Genomic DNA, 9,278 nt, shown 5'->3' with positions numbered 1-9,278 from the left:
TACTAATGTTATAACATGGAACAATGGAAGTCTTAATTAAAGAAAATATATTTACCTAGTCTGTATAAAATGAAAGAAAATGTTAATATTTTATCAACTTAACCAAAAAAGAAAAATTTCAAATCAATTTAAAAATAAAAATACTTACTATAAGGAAGAGCAAATTGTTTCAGATCAAAATGAATTACAGAAAAGTAATTCCTTTAATAAATCTCAGAACTCTTCTTCACATCAGATGAATAATATAATATGAAACTTTTATAGCTGAAAAATATAGAAAAGAAAACAAGTATAACCATATAATCTTCCAATAATTATTTAACTAGTTAAATTTATTCCTGTGATGTTATAATGATTGGTTTAGTAGAACATTTTATAAAGCTAAATATATTTACATCATCTAAGAACAAAGATTATATAAGCAGCATATTGTCCATGACTTCAGTCAGAAAGCTCAGGAAATAAGCTCATCAATATATAATGCATTTAAGAAACTTCAGGCCAAAATCATCTCATGGTTTGGTTAATGCCAAGTCTTAAAATTCTGTTTATTTTACTTGAAGAAAGCACAATTTTAAACAAATCAGACTATGTGAATAAGTCATAAATTTTTAACTACTAGGAAAATAACATGGCACTGTATTTTTCAACCTACTATGTTTGTTTTGATTTTTCAGCAAAAAAATTCTTGAGATTTTCTGGTTTGTTCAAGCATTCCAAAAAGTATAGAAATTTAATGGATATCCTTTTTATTAGGTAAGACATAAAAAGTATTTATACCAAATATCAAAGTACAAATTCAGAAACCCTCAATAGCTTTAGGACTTATTAATAAACAAAGTGAATGGAGATATGGCAAAATTGAAAACATAAAATCAGTTTGAAAACCAAGGTCTAAAAGAACAAAACAATCTAGATTCCAAACAAAAATTAATTATCTATGGTATCTATTACGATTGCTCAAAATCTGTAGAAAATTAATGCATCTTGACCTACCAATGGCTCTGTAGACAGTTATGTAGATAAATCAGACTTTAAAGCCTTTTCATTCTTCAATAATCTTCATAATCTTATGGAAGATATTTTTTGTTATTCTATATGGTAACAAAAGCTCATTTATAATTCAGATTTTAGGCTATATAAAGTTGCAGCATTCTCAATCCATTAACATAATCCTAAATCACCATTACTTTTCACTATATTTGATTCTCTTCATTATAAGCCCATCACCTTTATCAGTCAACTTTGCTTCAAGAACAAATGATCCTAGTAATCTGTTACTTAAAATAACAATGGCTTATTTCTTGCTCACATTACATGTTGGCCAACAAGTTTGCCTGTAGTTATACTCCATGTATATTTTCTTATTCATATTCTGGGACCTCGACTGGAGGAACAGTCTCTGGGTAGAACACTCTGTTCTTATTGGCAATGAGAAAGAGCAAGATTGTTGGCAGAAATATCCAGTGGTATGTGTCGCTTCTGTTTACACATCATTGGCCAAGGCAAATCACATGACCAAACCTGACAGTGGGTCAGGAAACTATACTTCACTGAGCAGGGGGCACTGCAAGTCCCAGGGCAATGAGTAGGGACACATAATCCCTCTTACAGATAAGCAGGGAGCAACTCAGGAGGAATATAATCTACCAGTCCTATCCTCTTAGGCTTAATATATTGGAGTCATTAAAAAAAAAGGAAAAGAAAAGCCTTTGTCTTCTTTGCTTCTCACACCCAGTCAGTTACAAACTCTCTTTAATTCTTCCCCTGGAGTATTGCTTGATTCGGAGATCATCCTAACAAGGATCTATAATCCAAGACAAGTTAGAGAATACTAAATGGGAGCATGGTTGCTTTGAATGGACTCCAACAAATAGCTTCATAAAAATTACATCTTGGTCTACTGAAAGAATTTACAGATGTGATAATGGATTCCCTGATAAGCTGAATGAGTTGTTGTAATGATTACAAGAGAAACCAGAAGATAGATGTTGGATATATGTTCTGATTAGAAGAGTACTGTAGTATAGGGTGACTTGGCAAGTAGTTTAAACTTGGGAGCTTTGGTTTTCTTATTTACTTAATGGGAATAGTATTATTTCCATAAGTTCACTGACAGGATTAAATGAGATGAGATGTAATACAGAGTAGAATTTTAAAATATTAGCTCTTCCCTCTATTAAAAAAAAAAAGTTTCCAGAAATGCGTAATAAATATATCAGTGCCTAACAAAACTTTAGAAAACATCATTAACCAATTGTCTTGAGTTTAGAATGAAAACAATGATTAGTTATGTTCACCAAGAAGAAATTCATAACAAAATATATGAAGCTCTCCTTTGTTTTATTTTGGTTTTTTTTTTGATAAAGTTATTAAATTGATAGATGGAAAAATGCTATAGACATTCTTTTTGAAATTAAAAGGTATTTTTCAAAATCACTTGTAATATACATAGAAATAAGATAAAGGTAGGTTAAGAGGATTTATTGCTTGTTGAAAAAATACTCCTAAATAGTATTTAAAAATGGATTCATGTCCACACAGAGAGGTTTCTGCTTTGTAGTCTTTCATTGTATTATTGATTTGGATTTGAGTGATGATATACATGATTTGCTTTTCACATATTTGGACACTGTTCCTGCCATAGTTCTCCAGAGAAACAGAACTAATATAAAATAGAAAGATGATAGTTATATAGATAGATAAATAGATAGATAGAAAGATAGATAAATAGACCTAGATATCTATCTATATCTCTCCAAAGAGATCTCTCTATAAATCTGTATTTATCTCTATCTATATAAGATATATGATGTGATATGATATATATGATGTATATATGTGTGTGTGTGTGTGTGTATATATCTATCTATCTATCTATCTATCTATCTATCTATCTATCTATATCTATCTCAGAGAGAGGGATTGAGATTTTATTTTTAGGAATTTCCTTACATAATTGTGGAGAAGGCAAGCTAAAAATCTATAGGACAGGTCAGCAAGCTGGAAACTTGATAGGGGCTGACAGTACAGTCTTGAGGCAGAATTTCTTCATCAACAAATCTGTTTTTGCTCTTAAAGCCTTAAGCTGATTGGATGAGGCCTACTCACATTAAGAGTACTCTTCTTTATTTATAGTCAGCTGTTAACCACATCTTCAGAATTCCTTCACAGCAACACCTAGACAGTATTTAAATAACTAAGTAATTAAATAACTAAGTATCATAGCCTAGCCAAGTTGACACATAAAATTAGTCAGCACAGATACCAAAAATGTGGAAGAAACAGTCAACATATTTTATTACATAATGTGGATTTTTAAAAAAAATCTTGAAAGCTTGAAATATTAAACCTAAATTAAAAGAATGCACCAGATTAAATTCTTTGAGTTGCATAAACACAGCACTGGGGAGACTTCACTTGGTGAGCACTCAGAGGGAAAATATTTCAATAGTAATGACTCTAAACTCAATGTTTTTCAACAATGGGTGTGAATTGCCAAGAATTCTATTCATTCCTTCCATTCTTCCTTCCTTCTTCCTTTTTTTCCCTATTCTTCTCTCTTTCCACAGAGATTTGTTGAGAACTTACTAGGTGGCAGGCACTGCCCTAGGCAAGCAGAACATAGCAGTAAATACAGGCAGAATTCCTGCACTCATGAAACCTATGATCTATTTGTGGAGGTAGACAAGAAACAAGTAAACAAATGAAAATATGCCATAACTTCAGGCACTGAAAAGCACTAAGAAGGAAAGTCAAACAGTGTAAGTGGAGGTTTGTTGTGGTTAAAGTAGTCAGTGCAGGACTTTATGAGGATATGACATTTGAGCAGACTTCAGGGAAGGGAGGAAGTAAGACAGGCAAAGCTCTGTTGAAGAGCATTTCATGCAGAGCGTATAGTAAGTCTAATGACTCTGAGATAGTAGACTTTTTGGTATATTCAGTAAACAGCAAGACATTCAGTGTGAGAAGACTACAGTAGAGGGGTAGAGGTGTGTGGTAGGTCTTAGGGTTATGAGAGAGGAAGAGGTCATGTCATGGAGGACCTTACAGATCCTCCTGTAAGGAGGAAGAAGTTTGCATTCTATTACGTGTGATAGGAGGATCTTAAAAAGGGATGTGAGGTGACTTGATTTACATTTTAAAAAGGTCATTCTGGCTAATGTGTGTAGAATAGGCAAGAGGAGTAAAAGTGGAAACAGGAAGATTGCTAGAAGATTCTATTATAAAAGTCTAGGTAAGAGATGATGGTAGCTTAGACTGGGGTGTTAGCAATTAAGATTGAAATGTAGTTAAATACAGGGTATCTTTTGAAGGCAGAGCTGACAGGACACGCAGATGAATTAAATGTGGGATGTGAGAAAAAGAGAGGAATCAATGATGTTATTTAGGTTTTTGGCCAGTAAGGGAGCGGAGATACCATTTGCTACATGAGGATACTGGGGGAGGAGCTTTTATGCATAGGAAATTCAAGAGTTCTTGTTTGAACATGAGATATTCAAATGGAGCTGCCAAGGGACAGTTTGAGCTAAGAGGAGATGCTGGGGTTGGAGATATTAATTTGGGAGTTATTTGCATATATATGGTATTTAAAGTCATGGATCTATGTTATCATACTGTAATGCTCTGTGAACACTCAACAAAGAATCTGTCAAGTGACTATAAAAACCATAAAGATTTCAAGTCAGTTTAGCTTTTCTTTCCCTAATATCATTTATCTTAGTGTTAAATGCTGCATTTATTTATTAGATGATTAAATGTTTTCCTCACTCTAAATTGTATGATCCATGAGAGCAAGGACCATGCCTATTTTGGCTCAGCATTGTTTCCTTGGAACTTAATAAATATTTGTAAGTGGAAGGAAAGATGTAATGGAAGCCATGAGTAAGCAGGAATCCTGAGATAGAGAGGTGTGGAGAGAGAGGTGGTTGGGGGTGGTTGATACTGAGGGCAGAGTCAGAATCAGTGGCTGTGTTGAGCAGAGAAATAGAATGAAGGAGTGACAGGGCTCCTGGGCTATGGGAATGGTGGCACTGCAAAAGGAGATAATAACATGGTCCCCATTCTTCAGACGTGACCACAAGCATGGCTGTTAGTGATCTTACGGTTCCCTATGAGACTAGATGTTTCGTTGGGGGACAGTTTGCTTCTCCTACCTTCCTTCCCCAGAAATCCTTATAATAAACCTTCATCACTTAAGGTGAATTGACCACACCTTTGGAACTCAAAAGCTTACAGATCTGTCTGTTGAGGATAATAATATTGTCATACTTTTTCAGAGTTGTGAAAGAGACAGTGCACAAGAGAACACTTTGACAACTTTAAAAGTTTCTATCAATACAAATATAAGGCATGAATTTTGTACAACTTTTAACAAAACAAAACATATTATCAGATTATTTCTTCACAAATGCCACTGTAATACTCATGATAGTTTTTCTTGAATTTTTCCCATTTGGTCGTCAATGAGCTATTTTATGTCCAATGCATAACCACTTTTGCTTCTATCCTATTATTTAGCTGAAAATACATGTTAAAAAAAAGACAAAATATATTTGAATCAAGCAATAAATAGTCCTAGAAAGTCACTCCCTCTGGTCAGCATTGCTCCAGTGATAATATTCATGACTGGGAAATGGGTTTTCATCCCAGCCACACCATGACTAACACTGAATAAGCTTCTTAGCCATTTGTGCTAAATAGCCTTAGTTAGGTCATAGAATAGGATAACTGAAATACAAAATGACTCCAGTATAACAAACAACATGCCTATATTTAACAGAAATAAATTCTTCATCACAGGGGTTCTCAAACCCTGGTGTAAGTAGTGCGAAGCCCCTACCCTTTGGCATTCATCTGTTCTATGCAGGCAGTGGTCTCTCACTGCAAACACCAGTTCCTTTCTACCTGTGGGCTTTCTCTAGCCAGGGGAGATGCTCAGGCTGCACACAGGGCAGTCTGGAGGTGTTGGAAAGGAGATGCTTTCAGAAGCAGCCCTCAACCAATGACAAACAGGAGCTCAAGAATAAAAACCAGTTTCAGTGTCCTTCAGGTGTGTCAGCTCTCAGAGGAGTTCTGTGCTATCTCCCAGAGCTCCCCGGTAGGATCAAGTCCCAGCTGCTCTCAGCAGTGACCAGATCCTTAACACATCTTGTATTAACTTCCTTCCCTTCCCTACTCTCCTTCTGAAATTTCCCAGGATCACCTCCCAAATAAACAACTTAACACTCAAGTCTTAGTTTCAGAGTCTGCTTCTGGGAAAACCCAAACTAGGATACCTGGTCTGCAAACCAATGCCAATTTTTAAAAATCCATGGAAAAATGAAAAAGAAGGACATAATATACCATGCACATTTCATGAAGCTAAATTTATGTAATTCAAAAGACTTTGCTTTTTTGCTGAAATTATTTCCTCCCCTTTTCTTTTTGCTTTTTCCCTCTCTCCCTTCCTTTCTCTCTCCCTGTCCCCTATTCCCCGACCCCGCTTTTCACTATTTCTGCTAGAAATGTCTTTTCCTTTTATGAAATAGAGTTGTAGGAAATGATAGTTAATAATAACAAAATACTCCTCACTTCACAAAATTCATAATTCAGTAGTCTCTCAATTTTGTTGAAGGTTTAGTAGTCTGTAAAATCCAGAAATCTGGAAGTTACTGCTGTACTACATGTTATATTTCATTGTTATTTTCACAATTAAAGAATGAAGAGAAAGTTAAAATATTAAAAAGTTGTGTTAAGATAACAAGTGAAATTGAGTTCTTCAAAAACGTGAATTAAGAAATAATTATAGTTAGAAATATCTTAGAAAGGTAGTTTTAGTTAGGTAAAGTTACATTACTCACAATTTCTTTTGATGTACATAAAACTCACCTTATTTTATCTGTAATTATCTCAAGGCTCTATTTAACCCTTTCATTGTATAGTTACTTTAAAGCCTATTAAAAAGGTTTGTGTATTTGATGTACTAACTAAATTCAGAGATGAATGGGTTACTGGGAGATTCTCAGGTAGACCCAAGAATGCAACCTGAATTCAGAGACTTTGCAAGATTCCTAAGGTGAAGAGGCCAAAGGTTAGTTGGATTCCATGACGGTGTTTCAGGTGGTATTTAAATTGTTACAGACAGAGGCAAAGAATGGGAGTGTAATGATGAGGAGAATGTGAACTGGAGTCCTATACCACCTTGAGTCCCCCATTTCCCTTGCCCTGAAACCATTCCACTTCCTTTTCTCTCTTACTTCTAGCATGGAGCACTATCATGTAAAGGAACCTGGTGCAGAAAGGAAAAATAGAACTATTCCTGGTTAGAGGAAACTAGTAGGCAAAGAAAAACAGACTAGAATTGATGAAGGGGAAAAATTTCTGATATAGAATAATGAAAAATCAGCAAAATAAAGACCAAAGGATAAAAATAACCTAAATAATAAAAAATAAAGATATTTTTCTACTCTTCTTTCAAGAGAAGGGATATTTAGATCTAATTGATCTAAGCTCCTTTAACCATATGTAAGTTTAAATGTTTTAAGAGGGATCCCAATAATTTTCTTTGAAGTTTATTTTACTGCCTCAGAGATTGTACTATTCTTTAATTTCTCCATGGTGTTTATAATTTTCATCAAGCTTAGTTATTATACCACATACTGTAACCTCTGCAGAGCTATTTACTTTTTCATCAAAATAATTTCCATTAACCTGTATCTCCTCAATGTTATTTGCTCAAAACATCTCCCTAATAAGGAAATTTGTGCTCTTGAAAATTTTAAGATGAGGTCAACAAATGCAGTAAGGATATTAGGGGTTAGGAGTAAAGGCTTCTTTTCAAAATTCTGAGGTCAATGAAACCTTTTGACACTCTTTAGAGAAACTTGGAAGCCTATTTGTTTAGCTGAATATGCACTAGGGCATGAAACACAATAATATTCATCATGACTTCTTGCTTAGTTTTCCCTTCAGAAACTACTCAGATATTTGATCTAAATTCCTTGAGTTTCTCTAAAATTGTATTACTGAGTCAGAGTTACCTTTTCACATATTGAGTTATCAAAACTGCAAAATGTTTTGGAATGTATTACATTCATATTTGAGTGGCCAATAAAATCAGAATGAGCCAAATTCATTTTTTAAAAAATTGCGTTCAGGTTCTTTTACCCGTGTCTTTGCCCAGCATTTCTGATTGTTTATTCTTCATTAAATACTATGTTTAATTCCATATCTGGAATAATTTTCTTAAATCACAGATATCAAAAATTGTTTCACTAAAAGTAAAAGCTCTTTTGAATTTTCCTCTTTTCTTTTGTATACTGTTTTTCAGTGCCTCCCTGTTTAATATTATCTGTGAATTTAATTAACAGACTGTTTACTTCCTTTTGTTAACTAATGTTACATAACACCACACCTAACACCAGTCCCTGCAGAAACCCTGTAATGCCCCTCTCCAAATAAATATTTCATAGGTTTTTGTTCTTTTAAAATTTTCTTCAGTTTTTGACTCATGAAACTTCAAGGAATGTATCTATGTCAGGAAATTCAGGGGCTTGGAAGAAAAGGAAAGGGAAACACAGAAGAAACTGAGAGAGAAATTAACAGAAAAACAAAAACAAAAACATGAGACTATAGAGACTGTAAATGAGAGATGGGCAGGTCAACGTGAATAGAGAAAGAAAAAAGGCAATAGACAAAAATAAAGGAGGTAAAACATTTAGCTCTTTTGGAAAAAATTGAAAGTCAGTGAAGATAGAAGACTGATTTGAGATTAAGGAAATACACAAAGAATAGTAAAGATCAAGGCCTAGATCCATCCAATAAATGGAGTATATAAAAAAATTTGAAAATATCTCATCAAAAATATTTGGTAATCTCTTTAGATGAAAATGACAACACTACTCTAAGACTGAATATAATGTAAGATATTGGTATTAGGTTGGTATACAAATAGACATAGTAGATCCCACTGGTTGAGCAACTGATGTCTAAAGATGTGAGCTGATCTAATCCAGGATTTGTTAAAAGAATGGAGACCTGTTCAAAGCAGTTGGCAAGGATGCATAGCATTGGGCTAGGCAGTAGGATAGACTACAGGTTGTATCTGCAGTATACCTTTGTAGTAACTAGAAAACAATATAAATCAGTATGTAATTGATGTTGGACTACATTAAATATTGTCCTTTAGATGCTAAAGAATTTTCAAAAAAGGGGAAGGACATAATTCCGCAAATTAGAGTAGTGAATCTTACCTGGAATCTCAGGAAGAATACCTATGGTGTGTGAGCACTTAGAAA

The sequence above is a fragment of the Delphinus delphis genome, chromosome 3 (assembly GCF_949987515.2).
Source record: "Delphinus delphis chromosome 3, mDelDel1.2, whole genome shotgun sequence".
In the NCBI taxonomy this organism is placed as follows: domain Eukaryota; kingdom Metazoa; phylum Chordata; class Mammalia; order Artiodactyla; family Delphinidae; genus Delphinus; species Delphinus delphis.
Note: the sequence above shows the minus strand (reverse complement) of the source record.